Here is a 14050-nt window from a genome sequence, read left to right as displayed (position 1 = left end):
TCAGATGGTTTCAGTATGGGAACCCTAATAGTCTCATATCGATTATGGATTTGAGTCTTTGGAGGTTCTTCAATTTTGGTGGGCTTGATTGGAGTTTGTGCTTCTTCAGTCATGATTGTTTTTGGATCTTTACTGTATGTATGTTAACAGATTGCTCTGATAACACTTGTTAGGTCACACACACTGTAGAAGGGGGTTGAATACAGTGTTTACTACAATCAAATCGAATTAAAGAACACAAGTAACAGAACACAGATTTTATTCAACACAATAAACTTTGTTACAATATGAAACCGTCCTCTCTCAGTGATGAACAAATTATCACGAGAGCTGCTAGGGTTACAATAAATAATATTTTCGATAATGAGAACACATATAGTGTAAACCCTATGTCTGTGTTTATATACTACACAATTACAAGATAATCTTCTAATTGATATTGAATATAATTCTGCTTCCTAAATATATCAATCAGTTATCTTTTCTTCCAAGTATTCTATTCTTCATAGAATTCCTTCTTCATGCATATCTCTTCTTTTATTTGTCTTGATCTTCTTTCCTTTCAATTAGCCGCCTTCCTTATCTGAAAGTCTCCTTAAGTCCTGATATTATCTCCCGATAAATATCTCCTGATAACTTAAGTTGTGATAACTTAAGTTCTGATATCTTAAGTTCTGACTTCAGTATAAGTACTGATTTCCAGTTAAGTAATGATTTGTCCTGTTTAAATAAGATCTGAAAACTAAACACAAATCATATTAGATATGACATCACAAATATATCTAACAAGAATAACAGGAATAAACATTTTCTTTTTGAGTTAAGGAGCCATATTCCGATGACTTTTAAATTCTGATAATAATCAAGTTCTGATACTGATGTGCCAGTATTTATTTACTTGGTTTATTTTTGGTCATTACTTGAACGGTCATATTTTCTCAGAATATTGGTTTATGTGAGTTAAAGCAGTAATAATCATTTGTTTAGTGGGAACAGTATTTTTTTAAACTGAACGTGCAATGTAATTATTACTTATTTACCGCGCCCATTAACTTTTGCCTTAACTGCTGCATTCCTGACAGGTGTAAAGGTCTGTTCCACTTCTTATTAACTGCTGTCACGTGGGGTGTCTAAGTAAAAGAGATAAAAGATTTTCAAATCTTTTATTTTCATTTTTATTCTACTCTCTTTCTTTTCTTATTCTCTCCCACATTTTCTGACGGTTTTCTTTACAGACATTTTCTCAAACACCTTACAGGCACTCTAATTTCTCACTTATTTCTGATGGCGCCCAAGGATTTAATTATTGATGGAGCCAAGTTTGTACCAAATAACTATGCTGCAATCTTGAATAAGGCTGAAGCTCCATCAGATCTGCACTTTGTGCAAGATTTATTAGCCAATAGTGAGATTGGGTATGCTTTGACCAAACCCCAATCTACTTCAAGCAAAAAAGTGCTGACATTTTGGCGAACTGGGCTATTTGATGATGGTGGTGCTACTGGTACTCCAAGCATTATTTTCACATCAGGAGATGTCGAGCATGTGGTTAGTCTTGGAGCAGTTCATAAAGCTCTCCAGTTACCTGAAGGTTGCACATTCTCAACAGTGGAGGATCCTGTCTTACAGCAGCTCAACAGTTTGGGCTATGAGAAAAGTTTGGGAAAGCTGGGTCAATTAAAAAGAGCAAATATCAGAAAGGAATGGAGCTTTTTCTTTGATTGTATCACTAAGGCATTCGCCAATAAATGCTCCAACTTTGATGTTATTCCCATCATGAGTCATCAAATCGGGTATGCCCTTATTCATCAAACTCATTTTGATTTTGCAAGTGCTGTGCTAGGTTTCATAGGGGATAGGATGACAGAGGATAGGAATGTAGTATACTTTGCTAGATTCTATCAACTTATATATACTTTTTGTTGTGCTGATGAACCCCAATTAGCCAGTACTTTAATTCCACCCTTTAAGCTCGCAAAAAGGGCTTTTAATGATTTGTTAAATGCTGACATTAAGAATCCAGTGGAGAGACCCTTACAGATTCCTCAGATAGTAAAACAGATCCTGGTAAACGCTGATCCACAAACATACACATCTGTTTACCCTAATGTTCAACCCAACAACACATCACAACCAACACAATAGCCATCAGAACATACCACAACTACACAAATACGTCAAACTTCTCACCCTCAACCAACTCAACCCTCCATCAGGACATCTTTCAAACCATCACAGTCATCTCAAACTCAACCTTCTGTACATCATGTGAAGCCTTCATCTTCCAAACCCAAGAGGACTAAGATAGTACCTCAGTCTCAACAGAAGAGAAGGAGAATTATTCTGAGAGATGAGTCAGACAATGAGGAACAGGTTCCAATATCAGAACCTGTTGTTGTAGAAGCTGAGAAGATCTCTTCTCAGAAAGATACTGAAACTGGGAGTTCTAGGCCCCTCAAAAGGCTTAGAAAGCTAAATTCTGATGATGAAGCTCCCAAAGTCTCTAATTCTGCAAAGAGACTTAAAAAGCAAAGAGCCAGGAGGGCTTTAAGTGTATCATCACACTCTGAAGCAACTCTTGAAGAAGTAGCTAAGGAAGGGGGTGAGGAATCTATGATCCCAACAGAACCTATAGTCATTGAATTACTTCCTACTGCTGAATCAGCTCACAAGTATCCTATTCAAGAGCAAGATGATATTCCAGAGTAAGTGTCTACCCCTCCTGTGTCTCCTATAATTGATCCAGTACATACTGAAGACCCAGGTACAAGTGCTGAAATTGATATTCATAACTTGATTGTGCCTGAGGTTTTGTACTTGGAAGCTCCACCCACTCAACTCACTCCACCAACAACACCAATTTTGGATGCTGATTTCAATATAAACATTCCAACTACACCAGTTCTGAATCTAGATGATGAAGATCAGATTGAAGGTAGGCATCAAAATTTGGATGTTGATCAGAACTTAGTTGCTGATCAGAACTTAGACGATGATATTGAATCCTCTATAGCCTCACATACTGTTATTTTATCAGAGGATGATGATGCTGTAGGCTCTATAAGTTCTGATGCTGATAATGCTGAACTTACTGGTGAAGCTGCTGCAAATATAGATGCTGATGCGGCTGGTCCATCAGGACAAGCACCTCAACAAGCTCCATGCAAAGCTGATTTAATCAAGAAGTTTGTTAGAGATGATGCACCAGTACCTTGGAGTGAAACTTCTAGAGGAAAGGAGTGGACTAAGGAATTGAACACAGTTAGTTTTGTTCCAACTGGAAAAATTCTTGTTGAGCACCTTGCCAAAGCTGATGAAATGCTGATAAATGATGATTTCAAGGCACAACTGAGAGTTACTGCAATGAGTACTAGGCACCTTCAGGGTCAACACTCAATAACTCATGACAAGGTGAATAAAATTCAAAAATCTCTAATCCAGCAAGATATGAATATAAAATTGGAGAAGAACAGATTTTTCAAGCCAGCCTTTGACAATATTGGGTATATTGAAAAGACTTAGGAGAAGCAACAAGATCAAATTTCTGAAATTCTAAAGAATCAAGCTTCTTAGCAGACTCAACTCAATGAGATCCAATCATCAGTAGAATTGCTTGTCTCTCTTCTTTTACCTGCTGATGCCAAAAAGGGGGAGAAAGTAATTAAGTCCAAATGCAAATCTACTCAATCACTAAAGGGTAATGATGATGGAAATGATGACCAGGGAAACTTTGGAATGGGTAGAGGTCATGGTCAAGGCAAAGGTTTTTAATCAAGCAAAGATGGAACTACAAGTCAAAGAACAAGTTCTGATACTGGGAGAAGAATAAGTTATGATACTGGTAAAAGGATAATTTCTATTGAACATCTGGAACTTGATGAAGAGATTTCAAAGAGATTATTTCATAAAGAAAATCCAGGAATGGACTTTAAAAGTCTAAAAGAAGAAGAAGCTAGACTGAAAGTAGAAAAAGTCAACTCCAAGTCTAAAGCTTCTATTGCTGAAAAAAACTTCCAAAACCTAAGGGTATTGTGATTAAGGAGAGGACAAATGCTGAGGCAACCAAATCCAAATCACAAGTGGAGGTAGATCCAAGATCCAAGGGCAAAGAAAAAATTGATGAACATGTAAAGGTATATGTGCCAATCGTGGATGAAGAAATAATTGATGAAGATGCTAGTCTTACTCTGATGAAAAAAAAAATTTCTCAACCAACCTCTGACATGGCTCAAGTTGTTCAGAGTCAAGATGTAGTAAGTTCTGATATAACAGTGAAGCAAACAACCTCTGACATAGCTCAAGTTGGCTTGATATCAGAAGATAAGGAAAAGGAAACCTCTGACATTGCTCATGTTAAACCTTCAAAGATTCTACTACCAGGATTCACCAAAGCTCAACAGACTCAACCTTTGAAGACTACGTCAAGTGGTTTTGAAGCAAGAGTTGTTACAGGAAAGGAAGCAAGAGACAAATCTGGATTGGGTAGTTCAAAAGAGAAGAGAATACACAACACTGCCAATGATCCAACTTCCTTAAGTGAACCAGGTGTAGGAGCAACTCTTGAGAGATTGAGTCAACTTGAATCTGTACAAATGATTTACCACTCTGTTTTGAAAGAAGATATCATGTTATACTTTATGACAGATGGGAGGGTATTCCAGATCAGGGAGAATGCAATTTCATTGAAGTATTTTGAAGAACTAGAACATGTTCTATTTCTGCTTCAAGGGAAAAATAGATCAACAGATGGTGCTGCAGGGTGTTTAAAATCAAATATTCAAAGACAGAAGAAGCTTTACTCTGTAAAGTCTGACAGCCCATACTGTCCCAAGTACAGATCTCACAGTGGAGAAATTGTTGAAATGAAGCCTAATACTGCTAAAATCATCACTACATTTTTTGGTATTACGGGACTTGAATTCAATCTAGAGTCTAATAAAGCTTATATCATCATACTAGATCAGGATATAAGGAAAGCTAAAATAAATAATCCCAGGGCTACTATCTTTCAAACTGGTGAAGATACAGTTGAATTGAAGAATGCTAAAAGGAGGATGATCAATGAACTTGAATATGCTGAGAGATGTTTATTGAAGAACTATCTCAGAACAACTCCTGACATCAAAGAGATCAGAAATTGAAGCCAAGTCAAAGATCTACAACTGCTTAAATTCTGAAGGATATACAGACTGAAGTTGTTATCAAACTTTGAGGATGGTAAAGCTATAAGGACTGTAAGTTGTAGTTATCTAGTCAAATTCTCATGCATTTGTACTTAATGTTTTTGACATCATCAAATATCTGTTAAACTTGTATATTATGCTACTTTACAAGTTGGGGGAAATTGTTAGATATATTTGTGATGTCATGTCTAATATGATTTGTGTTTAGTTTTCAGACCGTACTTAACAGGACAAATCAGTACTTAACTGGAAATCTGTACTTATACTGAAGTCAGGACTTAAGATATCAGAACTTAAGTTGTCAGAACTTAAGTTATCCGGAGATATTTATCAGGAGAGAATATCAGGACTTAAGGAGACGTTCAGATAAGGAAGGCGGCTGATTGAAAGGAAAGAAGATTAAGACAAACATAACAAGAGATATGCATGGAGAAGAATTCTATGAAGAATAGAATAGTTGGAAGAAAAGATAACTGATTGATATATATTAGGAAGCAGAATTGTATTCGATATCAATTAGAATATTATTTTGTAACTGTGTAGTATAAAAACACAGGCATAGGGTTTACACTATATGTGTTACCATAATTGAGATTATTATTAATTGTAACCCTAGCAGCTCTCGTGAAAATTTGTTCATCACTGAGAGAGAATAGTTCTTTGTAACAGAGTTTATTGTGTTAAATAAAATCTGTGTTTTGTTACTTGAGTTCTAATATTCGATTTGATTGTAGTAAACACTGTATTCAACCCCCTTCTACAGTGTATGACCTAACAATTTAACTTAAAAACTAAAATTAAAGTTCAAATTTAACACAATACAAAGTTTCAAGTCACATATGTGGGAGGAGTTTAATACACGCCCTTAATATTTATGAAATACAAATCAATTCCAATGCAGATAGTATATTTTCCAGCAGCAACTATCATGACGACATCCATAGATACACCTGGTCGTAACTTGTAGACCTTGAGGCATATACTCTACTGCTAGATCACCTTCTGGAGACAAAACCACTTTTTTAACCAAAATATGATCTTTTATTGGAATTTTTTTGAGCCTTCATATTCATTTTTATCAAAATTTAGTAAGTTCCTGAAACAAAACTAAACTTCTCTAGAGGTCCATACGAGTACAGAGGATAGTTCCATGAAAACTTAAAACCTTATACAAGTATCCAGTCATAAGTTTAATATAAACGAATTATATTTCCATCTATGCCTAGAAAAGTGTAGCAATGACTTCGAGCAAATATATTGATATTCACACCAGTCATGCATCACAAAGTCCTAATACGGATAAACAAAGTATTAGCTGAGGTAACACTGGTGATGATTAGCATCACAAAAGTAATACATGTTATGTTAATTGGAAACTTACGAATCTCGGGTTGAATATGAATGACTAGCAACTAAATTCCTGCAATACAAAAAAATGGTATATAACTTATATAATCATGAATTAAACAAAGTAACATAACATGTATAGGCTTACATTCTAGAGGCCTGACATCCACATTGACATGCTAGTTGTGTAAAATTATTATACGATACATCACTGTAGTGAATGAGAAGAGGGGTTCAATGAGTAAGACACTAATTTTGGTAAAATAGAAAACAAAGCTAGAAACTGTATTGATAAATTATTTTTGCTGTTAAAAATCCATCCTGGAATGGTCCCACTTAGTAAGTAGCTATTCAGATACCTATAATAAAAAATGCTTGTCACAAAATTCATTGAAGCAAACAAGTAATAAAGAGAACATGCACATGTTAAAAGAAAATAGTAGAGAAAATTGATGGATACATAATTCTGAATGATGGGGGACTTGTAGGTATTGATTTATAGATTATCAAGTTATAAACATAAGTATAGATACATACAAAAAGTTCAGGATGGACTCTAGAGGCTGAATTGAATCTAGAATTAGTCCAGACAACCTGTTAACGCTCAAATCTCTGCAAAGAAAAAATTTTGTATGACCATAATGAAGTATATATTTTCACAATGGCATACTCTCTATTTTGTAATCAACTTTATGCATCCCGTTGCTGATAGGATTTTGACACAATTACAGTTGACCCTAGAATAATGCCATTTTAGCACTTTTAGCAACATTGTCCAGTTACTACATTACTTAATACCAGAATATGGGTCTTGATTGGAAAATTTACAATTATGTCCCTTTAGAATCAACATAGGTTAAAAGAACATATCTTGAACCTATGGAGAGCTTTACTAAAGCCAAAGCCTTAATTTACATTGCTTTACTAAATTGAGCACTAAATAAAACCATGAAGAGCTTCTTAATTATATATATTATGCATAGGACAATTACCTTGCTTTTTTATAATGTTTTCCTACAGATTGATACAGGCAACAAGTTTGATACAGAAAACTTAAATCCAGGAATACGGAAAAGAAACAAAATTAAAATTACTAGAATGCAGGAATAGATGATAACAAGCACAAAAACAGAAGTAGTGAATATCCTTTTAAGGCACATACACTTGATAAATCAATTATGATAATAAGCAATTGTTTTGACTTTTGTTGTTGTTCCTTCTTAGCTTGTTTACAAGCTTGTTGACACTATTTCCATATCTGATTGCAGAGTTTAAATTAGGGAATATCTGATGCAAGGAAATTATTGGACAAATTCATTTTATGTCACCTATATTTGTTACTAAAAAATACAGAGTACCAACTTACATTCGGTTTCGTTCGCTTCCCAGTTCAATCCGAAACCAGCTTTAAGAACATCATTCAGGTCATCTTGTGTTTCCAGAGTAGGATTTAACAACTGAGTGGAAGTTTGATTAATAGGAACCCTAATAGTGACACTGCAGCTGATTTGAGATGTATCAAGTGGAAGTAAAGAAGTATTAAGTGTTGTACATAAGGCTTGGGTATGTATTGTTCCACAAGTCTTGTCTAGCAACACTTATATGTTGTGATCGAGCATCTATTCCAAGAACTCGATACGGTCTTGACTGTAAGGTTATGACAGAAACATCACCTTCACAATTTAGTTTGAACGCCGGATGCCTATAGTAGGAAGGCCTGTCACCGCCCCAGAAAGGATAATCAACAATTGGAAAATTTGCACATCGAAAACGTCTATTGTAGGCGTCATATTGTGCATCACCTTGACCAGAAAGAATAATTGCATCAGGAAGAATCGAGATATCTTACTTTAAATGTAACTGGATTTACAGAATAATCCAACATGATCGCCATTACTACTATTTAACACCAAATTAGAAGTAATAAAAATTACTAGAAACATGTGAAGTCCATGGCTGAAAACTAGAAGTAGAATTTAATTATTTTCAAGACAATAACAAATATGATTTATCGAGAAAGCTTATAAAAGTTAAAAAAACAAAGAGGAAAGTAGTGGTAACTAAACAAGTGACCTCGACCTTCAACTTATATTAGGGGAATGTCTTGTGGACATTAAGGTCAGGTATTGTTAATATTCAGCCGAGGACAAAGAAACTCTGTCAATCATGTACATACCCCCACCATGCAAGTAACTAGCTGTACTACTTAATACATATTACAATATTTTCAGATACCAAAAAAGAACAAACGTAACAGAACACATAACATCATATGTAGAGTATTAAGAAATTCTTGAAAGATGAAAAAAAGATTACAGAAACCTTAGTAGCAATAACAAGCAACTGAGGCTAAATCCAAATGGGATACTATAGTATTATCCGAGGATCAGTAATCCCCATTACTCTCCGGGAAACACCTTCACAAAATCATAAAAATATTTGTGTGATCCATCAACTCACTGTTAGCTCTATGTTTTTGCCCAAATAACATTTCTAATAGAAGATTTATAGCGGATGCAATCATTGGGTCCTCAACTATTGTCTACTTACAGGACTTGGTGTATGAATTTAGGTTCACCTGGTTAAGTTGAACTCCCAATCATTAATATAAATTACTTATTAATTAAAACTAATACTAAATACAAAGGATGAAGAGTTTCCCAAATTATCAAATAGACTGCTACAAATCTGACAGTTCAATCCAAAATAAGGACCTCAAATTATGTATTAGCACTGAAAAAGGGGAAAAGACAAGAAAAAAACAGCACTGAGGGTCAGGGCTAGGAGCATGACAAAAAGGAGTCATGGGCCTATAGATGACCTCCTAGGATTACTGTCATACAATGAAAACCCCCTCACATATGCAGCTACTTAGAGTTAAATTTTTAAGGAGAAAAAGGCATAGCATTGAATTTCCACGACAGTGACACAAATCAAAATTCAAATTGGGGCTTCGTTTAACATATCCATAGGACTTTCTCGTTCAAATAACAAACAAAGAGTTACAATAAGGAAGAGGGATATATACATGTAGATTAACATAAATCTCTGTAGAAACTTGAGAATGTCATATTGTCATACATGCAGATTAACATAAATTCCAGTATAATAATGTATACATGATTAACAGTAAGTGTACCAAAAACCAGAAACCACACTCTGTTAACATTGGAACTTCTCCATCTCTAAAAAGGAAACAGGAAACCCGAAAATAAGTTATTACTTTCTTATATTCTAAGACGTTAAATGATAAATGACCATTAGACGAAAATCACAGAATTAATAACCTTTCACTTAAAAGGCCTCTCTGGAATATATTCTTCATAATGGAGCTGATATTTCTTCTTATTTCTGATTTCGTGGAGCTTACAAGGTGCAATTGAAAACTCTGATGTAACAAAATAATAAAACTTAAGAAGTTAAAACATACCAAGAAAAATATAACTCAAATTATATGTAAATAGTTATAACCCTAATTGAAATTTATCGAAGAACCAAAGTCCTGATTAAAGAACCAAATTCCCGATTAAATCCACAAAAAATACAAAAACACGCAACCGCAAACATATACACAAATACACACACAAGGGCACAAGCAATATCACAGAGGGAGAGAGGCAGAGAGGAAGAGAGACAGAGAGAAAGAGATACATAGAGAGAAAGAAAGAGACAAAGAGAGATAGAGAGAGGGAGAGACAGATAGAGAGATATATAGATAGAGAGAGAGAGAGAGAAACAGGGAGAGAGAGACAGGGAGAGAGGGGGGGAGCGAGAAAGAGAAACTAAACACACAACTGTGTGCGCACACACAAGCTCACAAAAACCAAATAAAATAAATCCCTAATTAAAAAGTACCTTAAAATGACGCCTTCAACTACAAACCTAAACATGAGCACCTGAAATCAAAGAGATAGAGAGCGATTAGATAAATAATTAAAGTTTAAAAATCCTAATTGAAGCACCGAAGTCTCGATGCCCAATTCAATTGAACCCTAATTAGAAAAGAAGATCCTTATTTAATTACTATAGATTGTTAATGGTGGCGAGTGAAAGATAAAGTTGAGCGAGATTGATAATGATAGAGAGAGTTTAGCGAGAGAGAGAGAGGTTAACCAGAGAAAGAGGTGAAAGAGAGAGAATTTGAGTGTGTGAATTGTGAGAAAGTGAGAGAGAGTGCCTGAGTGTATCCGAAAAATTTCAAATAGTCTGAAATATTGGGCGGCTAGAGCCTAATAATTTTACTGCTTCTCAGCCCAAAATAACTTGTCGCTCTGTCCAAACGTTCCTCTATTTTACATATTTATATTTTAATATTTTATTAGTATTTTTATAATAAAATGTTAAAATATAATTTTAGTAAAAAATTCATTACTTACATATATTTTAATACAAATATAATTCATGTATTTACAATATTTAATATTATATATTTTTAGAAATTATATATGAGTGCTTATATTAACATTCTTGTAAAATTAATTTAAAGTAATATTTAAGTTAAAAAATTATTATATTTATATTTTGGAACTCTAAGCTAACACTTCTACAAATATGTTACAAGCTGCAACACTTTATAGCTAATATAACATCAGGTTTTTGGCTAAGATAACACAAATAATACAATGTTATGTTAGAGCATAAGTAGATTAGTTAAGATAACATATTCGGGTAACATTTCTCGAGAGGGGGTTGCGATAGGTCATATATGGTGTAGTGACATAAGAACATGTTAAAACACATAATATGATCTTAACATATCATACCCATCGTGATGTAATCATAAAAATAAAATATGAAAAAATTCAGAAAATTCAAAATTAAAACTGATAAATAAAATCGCAGATTACAGGGCCTAAATGATGTCAAACGTCTTACAAACGAGTCGCTGATGGCTTTAGCCATTAGTTTTGTTCAAACGCATGTTTACCTTTCCGAAAAGGTACTCATTTATGAAAATCGGACACCAGACCCAGATTTCAGCAAATCTGCTATATTCAATTTAGAATCGTATCAAATGTAATTCTTATAATAAGAACAAACACAAATCATCTATATATCAGTATATATACAAATTATATAATCATCATATGATAATACAACTCTTATGAATATCATATATTTAAAACCTATAAATACATACATATATATAAATATAATAACATGCAAAACATATAAAATCGCATACATAGCAGTCATGAAAGATCGTATACATGCTATCATCGTAAAACCGGTAAATACATAAACGAATTAAACACTTTTCGCAAGTAGCTCTGATGTCATTAAAGGGTTTCGAAGTATAAAATGCAACGAAAATTGTAATTAAAAATATGAAAAATCAGAATTTTTGAAACCCACCACATGATTCATGTGAAAAACATATATTTAATTCGTAGATCAGATTTTTTTACCTTAAGAAGCTTTACAAATTGGTTGACTAATGGAGATCAAAAGCTTGATCAATCACCACACATCCGCTCTCGCGATCTACACTTTATCGGTATCCACACGAATGCTTAAACGCAAGGATCGGACGTGTAATAGCACAAAATCATCTCTTCTTACTCTTTCTCTATCTTCTCTCTTGGTGGATAGGATTTTAGTGAAAGTCTTGCGTACAAAATCAGCCACACAAGAGATATTATATAGAGGGTAGAAAAATGAATTATAACTCTTAACTAATTATGACTTATTATTAATTTAAAATTCTTATTTGTATCATAATTAAGTCTCACTTAATTATTTAACAAATAAATTTCATAATTAATATTATTAAATTCTAATATATTACTTATCTAATTAATTAAGTCAAACTTAATTAATATTATAAATAAATCGAATTACTTTAATTTATTTAAATCCAATTTAAATTAAATAATCCTTTAAGAATTATTTATGTGTGACCCTATAGGTTATTATTATGTTGACAACAAATTTTAAATACGATTTAAAATCGTAAACAATGAGTGACATCTAGTAATACATCATTGTTATCCAAGTAATAATAATTAAATCGGTGATCGATTAAACCTTTCGTGAATAATGTACAATGTAATATAATCATTTTAACCACATATTATAGATTAAACTAGAGGCATGTAACGTGTCATCCTCATCAATGTTTAATCCAAGTTTCCTTGATCAATGAGTAGACTATCATAAAAAATCAACATTTGAGCGCGGCCACGTATTTCATAGTCTAGCTCACACAAGAGGCCAATAATATCACTCCTAAAACTAGGAGAGTTAAGTCCTTTCTAGATCATTCATATTTCTAATACGATTCATAATAAACCCGAAATACACTTTTATCATTATCTGGTCAAAGGTAACTTTTATTGTTTGGGCGCTTTTTTTATAAAGTCTTATTAGCCCATTGTTTTAAAAGACTGAGCAAAGTAAAATGAAAAGACCGCTTCTTTTTTCTGCCCGCAAAAAATTTGGTCCAAATTTTTGAATTTCATTGTAACAATTTACAAATTCGTTACAAACTGTCATTTTTTTTGCCAAAAATGTACCTTACTGTAACAATTTTTTTTTTAAAAAAATACTATAATAACTATGCATTTGTTAATATTGTTTAGTCAATATAAATAATTTACAGATAAATTTTGAAGTGAGCATTGCAATAGTCAATCTATGGTGTGGTGATACAACCATTTACTTAAAAAAGTATCACTGATATTTATTTGATAGATCAAAATAATATGAGTGATAAATTGAATCACTAATATAACCATTCACTCAAGTACATCTCATTTTTTAAAACGAGGCAACTCATCTTCACAAAAAAATATTTAAGTATTACAAAAGTAATATTTCACTTAAAACTTATCCATTATTTACTCAAGCTAACATATCATCCAAATTTCAAAGGGCTTAACCAGAATTTAAATTTTTACTTATAATTTTTTTCAAAACTTCCTTAGTGGGGACCTTATACTCCAGCTTGGGGTTCCGTTTGTGGGTTTTTATAAAAATGTGAGCATCTGATATTGGTGCTGGTGGATCTCATCAGGATTCTTAGTATCAACTGGATTCTCACGATCCACCGCCTCCTTTTCAAGTACCTTCCACAAATAGTAACATAGATAATGTAAAATTATACCAAAATTAGAAAATAAAATATATGTTAGAACATTTTATTACCATTTTATTGCGAATTTGGGCGAAATTCCTAGGACCGGTAGTATCTTCACCTTTAATTCGCGCTTTTCTATATTTTTAGCCTTTTCTTACAAAAATTGATTAAAAGCATACACGATATTGCATTAACAATGACTGTTGGTTGATTAGTAAATTAGTAAACCGATGTCTAATGCCATATTTCTAGTAGTATAGTCAACATGACTTAAAAACTATAAAAATACCAAATCCCCCCTTCTATCATAGTATACCGAATGTGCTACATACTTATTAACATAAGTTACTCCTTCAACAGATAGATAAATGTGGTTATCCATTGAAGGCTACTAATTGGCACTTAATAAATCTACTTAAGGTGTTTTGGTGAATTATTATCA

The 14050-nt window shown here is 33.2% G+C and overlaps 1 long non-coding RNA gene across 7 annotated transcripts; it reads right to left on the bottom strand.

Moving 5' to 3' along the window:
* Positions 1-403: 403 nt before the first annotated feature.
* Positions 404-10689, bottom strand: LOC141668046 (uncharacterized). 7 transcript variants are annotated; one of them, XR_012552870.1, is made up of 9 exons: positions 10644-10673; positions 10386-10426; positions 9818-9918; positions 7897-8332; positions 7693-7817; positions 7068-7142; positions 6679-6741; positions 6565-6603; positions 6004-6473 (listed from the first exon to the last, which is right to left on the bottom strand). It is a non-coding gene; the product is annotated as an uncharacterized LOC141668046 (long non-coding RNA). The 7 variants fall into 7 exon arrangements; XR_012552871.1 differs by having other exon boundaries at positions 7693-7788; XR_012552869.1 differs by lacking the exons at positions 6004-6473; positions 7693-7817 and adding an exon at positions 404-735.
* Between the last annotated feature and the right edge of the window lie 3361 nt (positions 10690-14050).

This window comes from Apium graveolens, chromosome 6 (genome assembly GCF_009905375.1).
Source record: "Apium graveolens cultivar Ventura chromosome 6, ASM990537v1, whole genome shotgun sequence".
Classification (NCBI taxonomy): Eukaryota; Viridiplantae; Streptophyta; class Magnoliopsida; order Apiales; family Apiaceae; genus Apium; species Apium graveolens.
The sequence above is the reverse complement of the archived record's forward strand: the minus strand, read 5'-3'. Positions and strand labels throughout refer to the sequence as shown.